Below are 11,581 nucleotides of genomic sequence, written 5' to 3' on the forward strand. Positions count from 1 at the left end.
GAAAACTACTGTGCCACCATTGATCATTTGGTTGTTGTCTATGGCCTCTGTGAGTGGTGTCCAAATGTTAAATGACTCAGGAAATTAAAAAAAAAATCTTGACTTTTTGGCGGTATACATTGTAATGTATACATGATGAGTCCATCACTTTGCACACCATTTCTACAAAAGTTCAGTTTGAGTTCACCCCCCCCCCCCCCCCCTTTCTTTTTTTAATATTAGATTCTGTCTTGTTTGTCTAAACAACCAAATATTGTTCTGCCTTACATCCGCAGCTCAATAGCCACACGTCTGGTGAATGGCCACTGGAAACTTGTGAAAAACAAGGTATGGTAGACTTTAGTAACTGTCTATACAAGCATTTCATTCAGCCTTTGTGGAGTGACGAAGACGTTATTATATATTATAAGAGAATGTTATTTCTCAATTTGCAGAATGTTCCAGGCCAGACTGATCCTAATGACTGTGGTGTCTTTGTGCTTATGGTCAGTTGTGTGTGTGTGTGTGTGTGTGTGTGTGTGTGTGTGTGTGTGTCTGTGTGTGTGTGTGTGTGTGTGTGTGTGTGTGTGTGTGTGTATGTTTCACAGTTATCTGTGTGTCTTAAATGTTTTAACCGAGTCTCTTTTCTAAATTCATTTCTCCATATCACAGTACGCACTTTACACCACCTTCAACTGGACGTTCGACTTCAGACAGGTAATAACGTAAGCCTCGGGCTGTTATTTTAATATACATTTAGGCAATAATGTAAAGCTCTTTTTTCTCTGTTTATTAGAATGACATCAGATGGCTTAGGCGATGGTGGTGCCTGGTCATCATGCATAGCATCAGAAACGAAGAGCCATCCTATGAGCCTTCCGATGAGCCTGCGAGGTACAATGGCAAAGGACATTGCAATCCAATCATAAGTAATTCTGCTACAGTCATATTACAGGATTGTCCTGCTTTTTTTCCCCCAGGAAGAGGTATTGTCCTCCCTCCAACGCATATATCGAGGAAGGGCATGAAGTTGATGAAGAAGTAAGGGGTTACATATTGCAGTTACCATCTAGTCAATACAGATCCTTAACTAGAAAAGCACTCCGAGAGCGCAGACCTCTGCCAAGCGCTTCCTGGATCCAGACGGTGATCCGGATCACTCCCAAACTTTAATCGTTTCTCCCTTCCTAGCCCCTCCTGGAGGGGCTTTTATATGAGTTAGGCAGCAAAGCCTCTTTCTCACACCCCCACACACAAATACAGCTAGTGTCACTCTCTTAGAAATACTAGATATACGTGTCTGAATTAAAGTGTCTTTGGGACTCTTATGAACAATGTTTGTCTCATTTTAGAGAGAAACTGGAGACGAGCGTTTACGGGAGTTCCTGGAACTTAACCAGGACTACCAGAACACTACATGGGTAAGGGGTTATATATCGCATATTAAACAGCAGGCTTTGTTTTATTCATTATCATCTACTGACATCCCCTCATAGTCACAACGTGTCCCTTCCACTGAAAACATTTTAGATGACCAAACTTTTAATCTTTTGTTTCTTAGCTCTTCGAAGAAGCAACCAAGGCTGCAGGCTGGCTGAATAGCAATTGTAGCCTAATGAGATCCAAATACTGGCTGCCAAGAGTCTTAACAATGGAGGCAGAGGAGCTGGCGGAAGTGATGGCTCGGAAATTTGTGCTGATGGATGAAGAAACCATGAATTTGTTTACTTTCCATTTTTCAAATTATGAAGACCACGAAACCTTCATGGTCCATGTCAGAGACCAGCACAATTTAAGGCCTCAGACATCGTTCAGAAAATGAGCCTCCCCCCCCCCCCCCGCCCAACTGAGGTAAGGACGCTGTGGCAAAGCGCCTCTCAACCCCCCCCCCCCCCCCCCTCCCCCCGCCCAACTGAGGTACGGACGCTGGGGCAAAGCGCCTCTCAACCCCCCCCCCCCCCTCTCCAAGCGCCTCTCAACCCCCCCCCCCCCTCCCCTCCCAACTGAGGTACGGACGCTGGGGCAAAGCGCCTCTCAACCCCCCCCCCTCCAAGCGCCTCTCAACCCCCCCCCCCCCTCCCAACTGAGGTACGGACGCTGGGGCAAAGCGCCTCTCACACCACACCCCCCCCCCCCCGCCCAACTGAGGTACGGACGCTGTTAGTGTACATACTGTATATAGTTCCCTGCAAACCTATGGTGGCATCATGTCCTCAGTGTACATACTGTATATAGTTCTCTGCAAACCTATGGTGGCATCATGTCCTCAGTGTGCATACTGTATATAGTTCTCTGCAAACCTATGGAGGCATCATGTCCTCAGTGTGCATACTGTATATAGTTCTCTGCAAACCTATGGAGGCATCATGCCCTCAGTGTGCATAATGTATATAGTTCTCTGCAAACCTATGGAGGCATCATGCCCTCAGTGTGCATAATGTATATAGTGCTTTCAGTGTGCATAATGTACGTATATAGTTCTCTGCAAACCGCGAAGTTGCAAAAACAAGTGCTGGTGTTGCAATGTATGCCGTGCAATACCCGAGGTTCCGGAAAAGTGAACACACAGTCCGGCCAATCAAACAGAAGGCTTCATATGGTAAGCAGTTTCCATCATACTTGGATATGTATGCATGAGACCTTGGAAATCAGTGAATGTGATCTACATGTTTTTAATTTCCCCAGGATATGCTTCAGCACTCCTACAATCATTACAAGAAAGCTACACCAGATCGCCTAAGGCGCTCAAAGAATCCAGTGCCTCCTTGAATAGCACCTGCCCTGCCCCTATCTCAAAGTCCTTTAATCAAATTTCGAAACAGGAAGCAGTTAATTGTTATCTTACTCAAAAATCACGTTTTAACAAAAGCTAATAATCACAATAATTTCCTAATTGAGAGCTGTAACATAACCTCTTCGTTTTTTATAGTCATGACCCGCATGACCGCAGTGAAGGTATGAGTGGGTATGTATCGTTCGTGGTAGCCTTCTTTTTTGCATGCTGCATTTTTTTGTTTGTTTGTTTTTGTTTGTGTTCTGTGTGCTTGTAGTGGTTGCTTGTTGGTTGCGCCTTCTTCCTTTGTGCTGTAATTTTACTTGGTGGTGGGATTTTGTCACTGCAATTCTGCATGCCACTTGCTATTGTCTGTCATTGTGGGCTGTTGCATGTTAGTGTTGCTTTGTCTTTAATTTGCTTAATTGTACCTGGTGGTGGGAGCTTTCAGTTGTGACTGAAATGTGACTGAAATGTGACTGAAATGTGACTTTGTCATGGGTCACTTTGCATGTGTTTGTGCTGTTGCATGTTAGTGTTGCTTTGTCTTTAATTTGCTTAATTGTACCTGGTGGTGGGAGCTTTTCGTTGTGATTGTGTCATGGGTCACTTTCCATGTTTTCGTGCTGTTGCATGTTAGTGTTGCTTTGTCTTTAATTTGCTTGTAATTGTACCTGGTGGTGGGAGCTTTTCGTTGTGATTTTGTCATGGGTCACTTTGCATGTGTTTGCATACTGTATGTGACTCCCAGAATGCAAGGCCCGCAGGTAAGCCCCTACGATCATATAGTAGGACCATCTATTAAATATTTAACATTTTGTCTGACCTTTGACTCTTCAGATTTATTCTACTTGCCAGGATCTCCAAAAGCATATAGCAAAATATTGGATAAATGTATCACCTTTTGTCTAACCTTTTGAGTCTTTTCAGATTTAATGTTTCACAGGTATAATAACAATAACCAAATAACAATAAACGTAATTTATTGAAATTAAATTAATGTCTTCTGTGTACTGTGTTTTAGATTTGTTTCATTGAGGGGGCTGGGCATGTAAGCTCACAACAAAACAAACATACCAATAAACTCTTGAAAACTAAATATTGGCTTCTTACATGCCTCCCCAGAATGCCATATGCTGCTCAACGTATAACCTGCATGTAATGCCAAGGTATAGGGATGTTGCAAACTTGATGTTGGTCTATTATCTAAAGCCGTTTTCAGACAGATTTCCGCGATAATTGCTTGTCGCATTTCTGACGGTAACGGACATTTAAACATGAAGCATATGCGGAATGTAGGCCTATACATACGGCCACCTCTTGTTCACATACTATCAGGATTTCCATCAATTGGGCTGTGTTTCACTGTAGCATTGACGCCAAATGCGGTCGCGCTATCAGCTGTGAATGCCAGACAGCGGAAGGAGGCCAAGGTACATTTTACAGTAAGAATCTAGCAGAGTATCATTGCGAGTTCCTTGTATGTGGCATCACCCAGTTACGTTAAACATGCTACCTTTGCAGAAAACCTCTATAAATGATACTTTTCATTGTAAGTTTGGCAGTTTATTTACACATTAGTTGTTTGTGGTGGCTAAACTGAAATTTAAGCTTTAAGCCGCAGGTTCGTATGCAAAGTGGGAGGGGTAATCGAGGGAGAGAGAGCGCGCGCGCGCGCGCGCGTGTGTGTGTGTGTGTTTTTGGGTGGATGAGACAGAGGCAGGTCACAACGGCCGGAGCAAATGTATATGGTTATAAAGAAGAGTACACGAAATAAATCTGTGATCGAAACCACTGTGCAGTTATTCACCAGCTGCTGTTGTGAAGGGAAGAGGGAGTTAACCCGAGTCAGCTTAAGTAGGCTACCTTGGCACTGGAGCAGCAAGTCTCCCCTGAAATCGCCTACTGAGACAAGCAGGAAAAGTTAACACTGGGCTTTGCTTCAAAAACGTTCAGCCTCCTTAAAATAAAGCCCCAACAATAAATAAATAAATAAATGCGTCCCGCCAAATAAGACACTGTAAAACTGATATGGCCCTTTATGTCAACAAGGTTCCCCATCCCTGGTTTAGGCTATCAGGCCTTGGCAATGTTCACGTCACTTGAGTCAGACAGAAGACTGTCAGTGCTTTCTCTGAGCTCCTTTTCTCTGTCGAAGTCATATTTTAGTTTGCCGAGTCCTGAACGTAGTTCTAGCAGAGAGGGTTAAAGCGGATCTTTGGTTCTAGGCACACGTTCCACAAACACTCACTGGCCGACGATTTTGGTAACATAGCAACAATAAACACCGAAAATGTGCCCCTATAAACAAATTAGGCTATGGTTAGGCCTATGTGAAACACTGGCACAGACGGTTCTTGTTAGGTAAAAATATGCTGAGAAATAGTTAAAGCAAGTAGTTACATGACTCACGATACTGGTATTAAATAAAAAATAAGCATATTTCCACAAAACATCGTTTTCTTCTACGTAATGAACTTTGAATGAATGAAACTCCGGCCGCGGTATCAACTGCGCATGCGCGAACATCCTGCGCATGCGCATACCCGATCGTGCAGCCGGCTCGGATCGCTGTGGCCACTAGTATCAACTGCGCATGCGCGAACATCTTGCGCATGCGCATATCCGATCGCGCAGCCAGCACGGATCGCGTACTCACACCTATCGTCCAGCTTCGTCTCGCTGGAACTTCAAAACATAAAATGGCTGCAGGGCTGTCAGGACCGATGTGTGGTCTTCCGAAAAAGAACGGGTTTCTCATCTTGAAGGTTGAATTTACTCAATGGAAACGGTAGGAAGTAATCATCCTCTTTTCTTAGATTAATATGGAACCATGTTAAACTATTGTTGGGCTGCAAATGTTGGAAATGTGTGTCCGTTTGCAAAGCATGACGGGATTTGAGTTTTCTAATTCGGAATTTAAGATATGTACACAGTCTTGTACCTTTCGCTTTTTTTACATTTTCTGTTCATTTTTTCACTCGAAATTATAAGTTATATGCTTATGAGTCACATCGTAGCTGGTTAGCCTAAGGCATGGTCTAAAACTCTTTATATACGGATTTTTCCAGAAGTCAATGGGAGAAATGAATGAGAAATTTACTTCCGGACAAGCACCTCTCTCGGAGGAGGGGCGGGACTGTGGAGCTCTATAATGGCTTTTAGTCAGGGAGCCATGGGGTCAGACCTGGCTTTGTCGGTTAAAGTTTTTTTTTTTGCAGAATCTAGTAGACTAGGGGTACCTCTTTAAGATTTAAGAGGGTGCCCGGTGATATCCCTTGGGCAATTTCGTATATTAAGCCTTTCTTGTCCAATGTGTTGACTATAAGGCGGATATACTACAGGTGAATAGGGTAAAAAAATTAACAAGCAGATATCACTATGAAACTTCACCAGTTGATTACTTAGATCAATATGAAAAATAAATGTATTACAAGTTTTCTGAAATTTAATGTTTGAATATGCAAATTAGGTATGATGTAATTAAATATGCGCTGATTTGCATAAACGTAAAAAGATCAAATCTGAACATTGGATAAAGCCAGTTTCAATTTTTTTCTTTTCATTTTGTTGACATAAGAGATGAAAAGTATTTTAGAGAGGGAATTATGGATATCTCATTTAGTTATTCAGTAAATCAGAAAATACTATACCAGCCTTTAAAAAATCAATTTTCGCCATGTTTTTTGGAATAAAATGTCATGTAAATCAGGCTAAGAATAATATATCAACAAACCCCTCTGCAAAAACCTTCTAAACATGGTTAGGTATAAGACTGAAAAGTTTGGTGTATGTAGATGCTTGTGAAGTGGAGATTTTGTTCTCCGAGTGAGAGAGGAAACTCATCCACATCCGCCTTATATTCAACACATTGGGCAAGAAAGGCTTAATATACGAAATTGCCCAAGGGATATCACCGGGCACCCTCTTAAATCTTAAAGAGGTACACCTACTCTACTAGATTCAGCAAAAAAAAAAACTTTAACCGACAAAAGTGAAGTGTTCCTTTAAGGTTCTCGTGAGCTTTTGGCAGACCAGACCAGTCACTATGGGGTCAGGTTGCAACCAACCCAGGTCAGACCTGGTTTTGTTGGTTAAAGTTTTTTTTTTTTTCTGAATCTAGTAGAGTAGGTGTACCTCTTTAAGATTTAAGAGGGTGCCCGGTGATATCCCTTGGGCAATTTTGTATATTAAGCCTTTCTTGTCCAATGTGTTGAATATAAGGCGGATATGGATGAGTTTCCTCTCTCACTCGGAGAACAAAATCTCCACTTCACAAGCATCTACATACACCAAACTTTTCAGTCTTATACCTAACCATGTTTAGAAGGATTTTGCAGAGGGGTTTGTTGATATATGGGTAGATGACATGACGTGGCTTTTTCACCGTCACAGAAGATAAAACACAATTAATTTCACATTTTCACATTCTAAAATACTATAAAAGGTTAAACATTTTCTTGCTTTACATGAATTTGTTGTTTTAATACCTGAGTTATTTATCGTTTTTTCAGAACTTTGAGCCAAACCTTGAAATTGTCCTATGGTGTGATGGTAGACAACATAATTATATAAATATTAACTTTTATAAATAGAGGAAATAATGTTTAAAAGATTTAATGAACACTCCTGGCATAATTGTGCAAGTGTCTATTTTACGAAGTGGCAATCACTTTTCCCATACATACATTTCTAAAATGGTAGGAACTCCGTAAAGTTCGTCACAGAAAAAAATGTCCTTTGGTGTTATGCAATAACCTGATGTTAAGTTGGCCAAAATCATGGACAACTACATTTAGTTGAAAGACCCCATTCAAGGTCATGTGACTGAAGACCCTAATGAAGCCCTGGAGCAGTGAACATGGTGAGAATTTCTCTCAGAATTGCTCAAATATTCAACTATGTTTTCAGACCACTGAAGTTGTTAAGTTTTTTTGTCCTTTGGTGTGACACCCCTAAATGCCATTTTTGTATTCAAATTTGTATTTTTAACAGCAGGACTATGCAATATTATGCAAATGCATGATGTCAGTTGCTAATGACAGCTCAGTTAGTATTAGCATGGTCATTAACTGCCACAAAAGCTTAAATGTCCTTTGGTGTGACAGGAAATGTCCTTTGGTGTGACACCTATAATGACTTAAATTCAAATATTTATTGCTGTTTTAGAGATGACATACAATGTTCTGAAGTGTTACTAAAACAACTATAATATAAAGTACATAAATCTAAAACTTTAGACCCAACCAGCCCCGGAACTTCCAGTGTTGCCACCAACGAATAGAATGTCATTGTAGATAATTGTGTCGAGTCTGATTAAAAACTGCTCTAACAGCTGAAAAAACAGCCTCACCAGCTTAAGGTGGTTTGCTGGTTGACCAGCTTGTTAACCAGCTTGTTTGACCACCCTATGATGGTTAACCAGCTATAGACCAGCAAAAGTCTTGCAAAAACATACCTGCAGCTTACGATGGTAATTCTGCTGGTTTTGCTTGTCGTACCATCTCACACTGGTCATTTTAGTTGGTGTTGCTGGTCTATATTGCTGGTTTTTACTGGTCATGCCAGCTTATGTTGGTCATTCTAGCAAACCAGCATGGCCATCTTACACCTACAATGTCAAGCTTGGCAGGCTGGTCACCAGCATGACCACCTCACACCAGCTGTATCCCACACGACAGGCTGGTCACACCAGCATGACCAGCTTCCTTAGATGGTCACGCCAGCATGTCCACCTGGTGGCCTAACCAGTTATACCAGCAAAGAGGAAAACCAGCAAAAAACAGCTAAAACCAGCTACCAACATAAATTGGTTTCTTGCTATTTTTTCAGTAGGGATGTTTTAGATAGAATGGACTTCATGAATGTAGCGCAATGTTTTAGAATGGAATTTCCCTATTGAGGATTATGGTCCCTCTTTTGGCGATCAAATACGGATGTTCAGAAGTAGAGTTCTCAACGGGCCTGAAAATTACAACCCGACCCGACCCGGCCCGTGGCTTTCAAAGCCCGAGCCCGATGTAGCCCGACACATAAATATGAATTATCTAACCGAACCCGGCCCGCGGCCCGAAGCCAGCGGTCGAGTTTCCCCATGTTATCCTATGGAGACGGACGGTCATTAAGGGCACAATTATGTGCAGTGGCCAACTTAAGTAGCCTAACCCACGTAAAAACCTAGTGAAACGATATTTTCCACAATAGAAGCATGATATAAATGGGGAAACTTACTGTTCTTGCTATAAAAAAGGCAGAATCATCCACAGAGCCTGATATTTCAATAACCGCTTCATACACGCTTCACTATGATGGCAATGAGTTGTTAGCTATTCACGAAGACGTACCTATAGCCCAGCAACAATCTACTGCCATTTTATTTTGTTCAAGGAGACGGCTTCTTAGAACTTGCACAGGAACTAATAAATGTTGGTGCGGTGCAACAGAACAGAACACATGCAGAGTTGCTGCAAGCTCTGTCCTTCCATCTCCCAACACAACGTCACATCTGTCCCCGCTCCATGATTGCATGCACGTTTCATGCAGCAGCCAGACTTTCTTTACGGTAGCCTACAGATAGGCTACATAGATAGACTTTATTGATCCATAAAGGGAAATTCATGATGATTCGCGGTAAACAACAGCGATGATTAATATTTTTTTTTTCACTGAGCTTAAGCCCGAGGACCGACCCGACCCGAGTCATCTGCTTATATTTTTTGACCCGAACCCGGCCCGAACCCTCGGGTCCCGTCGGGTTTTTCGGGCCGACCCGACCCGTTGAGAACTCTATTCAGAAGCACAACATTTATAGATATTAAAGGCATGGCAGTCCACATTCACTAATTTAATGGTGTGATTTTGTCAGGTGCTGGACACAAAAGGGTTGTTCTTATGTCTCTTAATCAGTCATGGGTGTGTTTTGGGCGTAACATCCTTTAAAACAATGAAAATAATATCTATCATTTCCTTTAACAGCAAACAATGCAACTTCACACAGCAGCACATTTGAAGGAATCTGCATGCACACAAGACTATATGGAACAGGGATTCCACTAAACCTTGCTTTACTAAAACCTGTTTGTGACTAGCAGAGTATAGCCTACATGCATCTGCACTCACCTATTATTTGAACTCATAGACAAAGTGAAACTTCACCGTGGTTTCATAGTCGACAAATTAGTTCAACACAGTTAAGTACTATTACTATTGACTGACATGGGTTATCATAAAAAAAATAGCCTGGAAAAAGCAACACTTATCCAACAAATGTCCTCCTTTATCACTGTTACAATAAACACTATATATATTCTGACTCACTTCACGCAATAACTAACTTTGTCCTTCAGTGTGACATTTTGTCCTATAGTGTGACAAACATAAAACAACAGAAAAACATCCTTAATTTCAAAACGTACTTAAAAAAAAGCCAGGTTTGGCATGAGGGGAGCTCCAATAATAGCTCCTCTTAGATAGGTACAATTTCAAACAGTTTTGTAAGGTTGGCGGAAAAAATTGTATCGACATTCATAGGAAAAAGTCAATCAAGTTCATCTATTCATGGTGAAAAGGATTGTAATTAGTACTTTTATGTGAAATGAATATAATTCTAAGAAAATAATGCTTTAATAATGTGAACAATTCTGTTTCATGTATTTTTAAATGTTATTCAATATCATTTTTTAGTACTTTTTAAATGTCACACCATAGGACACATTCACAGTGCAGATGAGTTTAAACGTGGAAAAAATATGTGAGGTCATTGACAAAATGAGTGACCACTATTATTTTCAGAAACTACAGTTTCCATACTACATAAATATTTGTATTTTTTCTTTAAAAATGATGTTTTCCAAAAAAAACACTTTTTCTTGACCAGATGTCAACTACCCATATGATTCTTAGCCTGATTTACATGACATTTTATTCCAAAAAACATGGCGAAAATTGATTTTTTAAAGGCTGGTATAGTATTTTCTGATTTACTGAATAACTAAATGAGATATCCATAATTCCCTCTCTAAAATACGTTTCATCTCTTATGTCAACAAAATGAAAAGAAAAAAAATTAAGCTGGCTTTGTCCAATGTTCAGATTTGATCATTTTATGTTTATGCAAATCAGCACATATTTAATTACATCATACCTAATTTGCATATTCAAACATTAAATTTCAGAAAACTTGTAATACATTTATTTTTCATATTGATCTAAGTAATCAACTGGTGAAGTTTCATAGTGATATCTGCTTGTTAATTTTTTTACCCTATTCACCTGTAGTATATCCGCCTTATAGTCAACACATTGGACAAGAAAGGCTTAATATATGAAATTGCCCAAGGGATATCATCGGGCACCCTCTTAAATCTTAAAGAGGTACCCCTAGTCTACTAGATTCTGCAAAAAAAAAAACTTTAACCGACAAAGCCAGGTTCACCTAAATTATGGCATTTGGCTCCCGGACTATTTGGTGAACATTTCATTGTGAAAACAATACATTTCTAATAAATTCCCGTTTTCAATTGGCATACAAAAGTACTGTAATTCTTACCTTGAATATGATGTTTGTACAGAGTTGAAGATTGCAGTCAGATTCATGATTGAAAAGTGACGGTTGATGGTTGACGAAGTGAAGTCACTCTGGCTGGAGTTGAAAAGTCAGGGGTGGGGGATGGGAATTACTGCGTGTACGCATGCGCTTATCAAGAGGCGATAAGCAGCCGTTAAAAACAATCATGGAAAATTATTAGGCTGAAATGTGTTATGCTTGCTCAATAGTGTGATCAAAGCCTTAATTCTTGACATCCAATTGACTTTCTCAACCGTCTCTGG

This window comes from Sardina pilchardus, chromosome 1 (assembly GCF_963854185.1).
Source record: "Sardina pilchardus chromosome 1, fSarPil1.1, whole genome shotgun sequence".
NCBI classification, from domain to species: Eukaryota; Metazoa; Chordata; class Actinopteri; order Clupeiformes; family Clupeidae; genus Sardina; species Sardina pilchardus.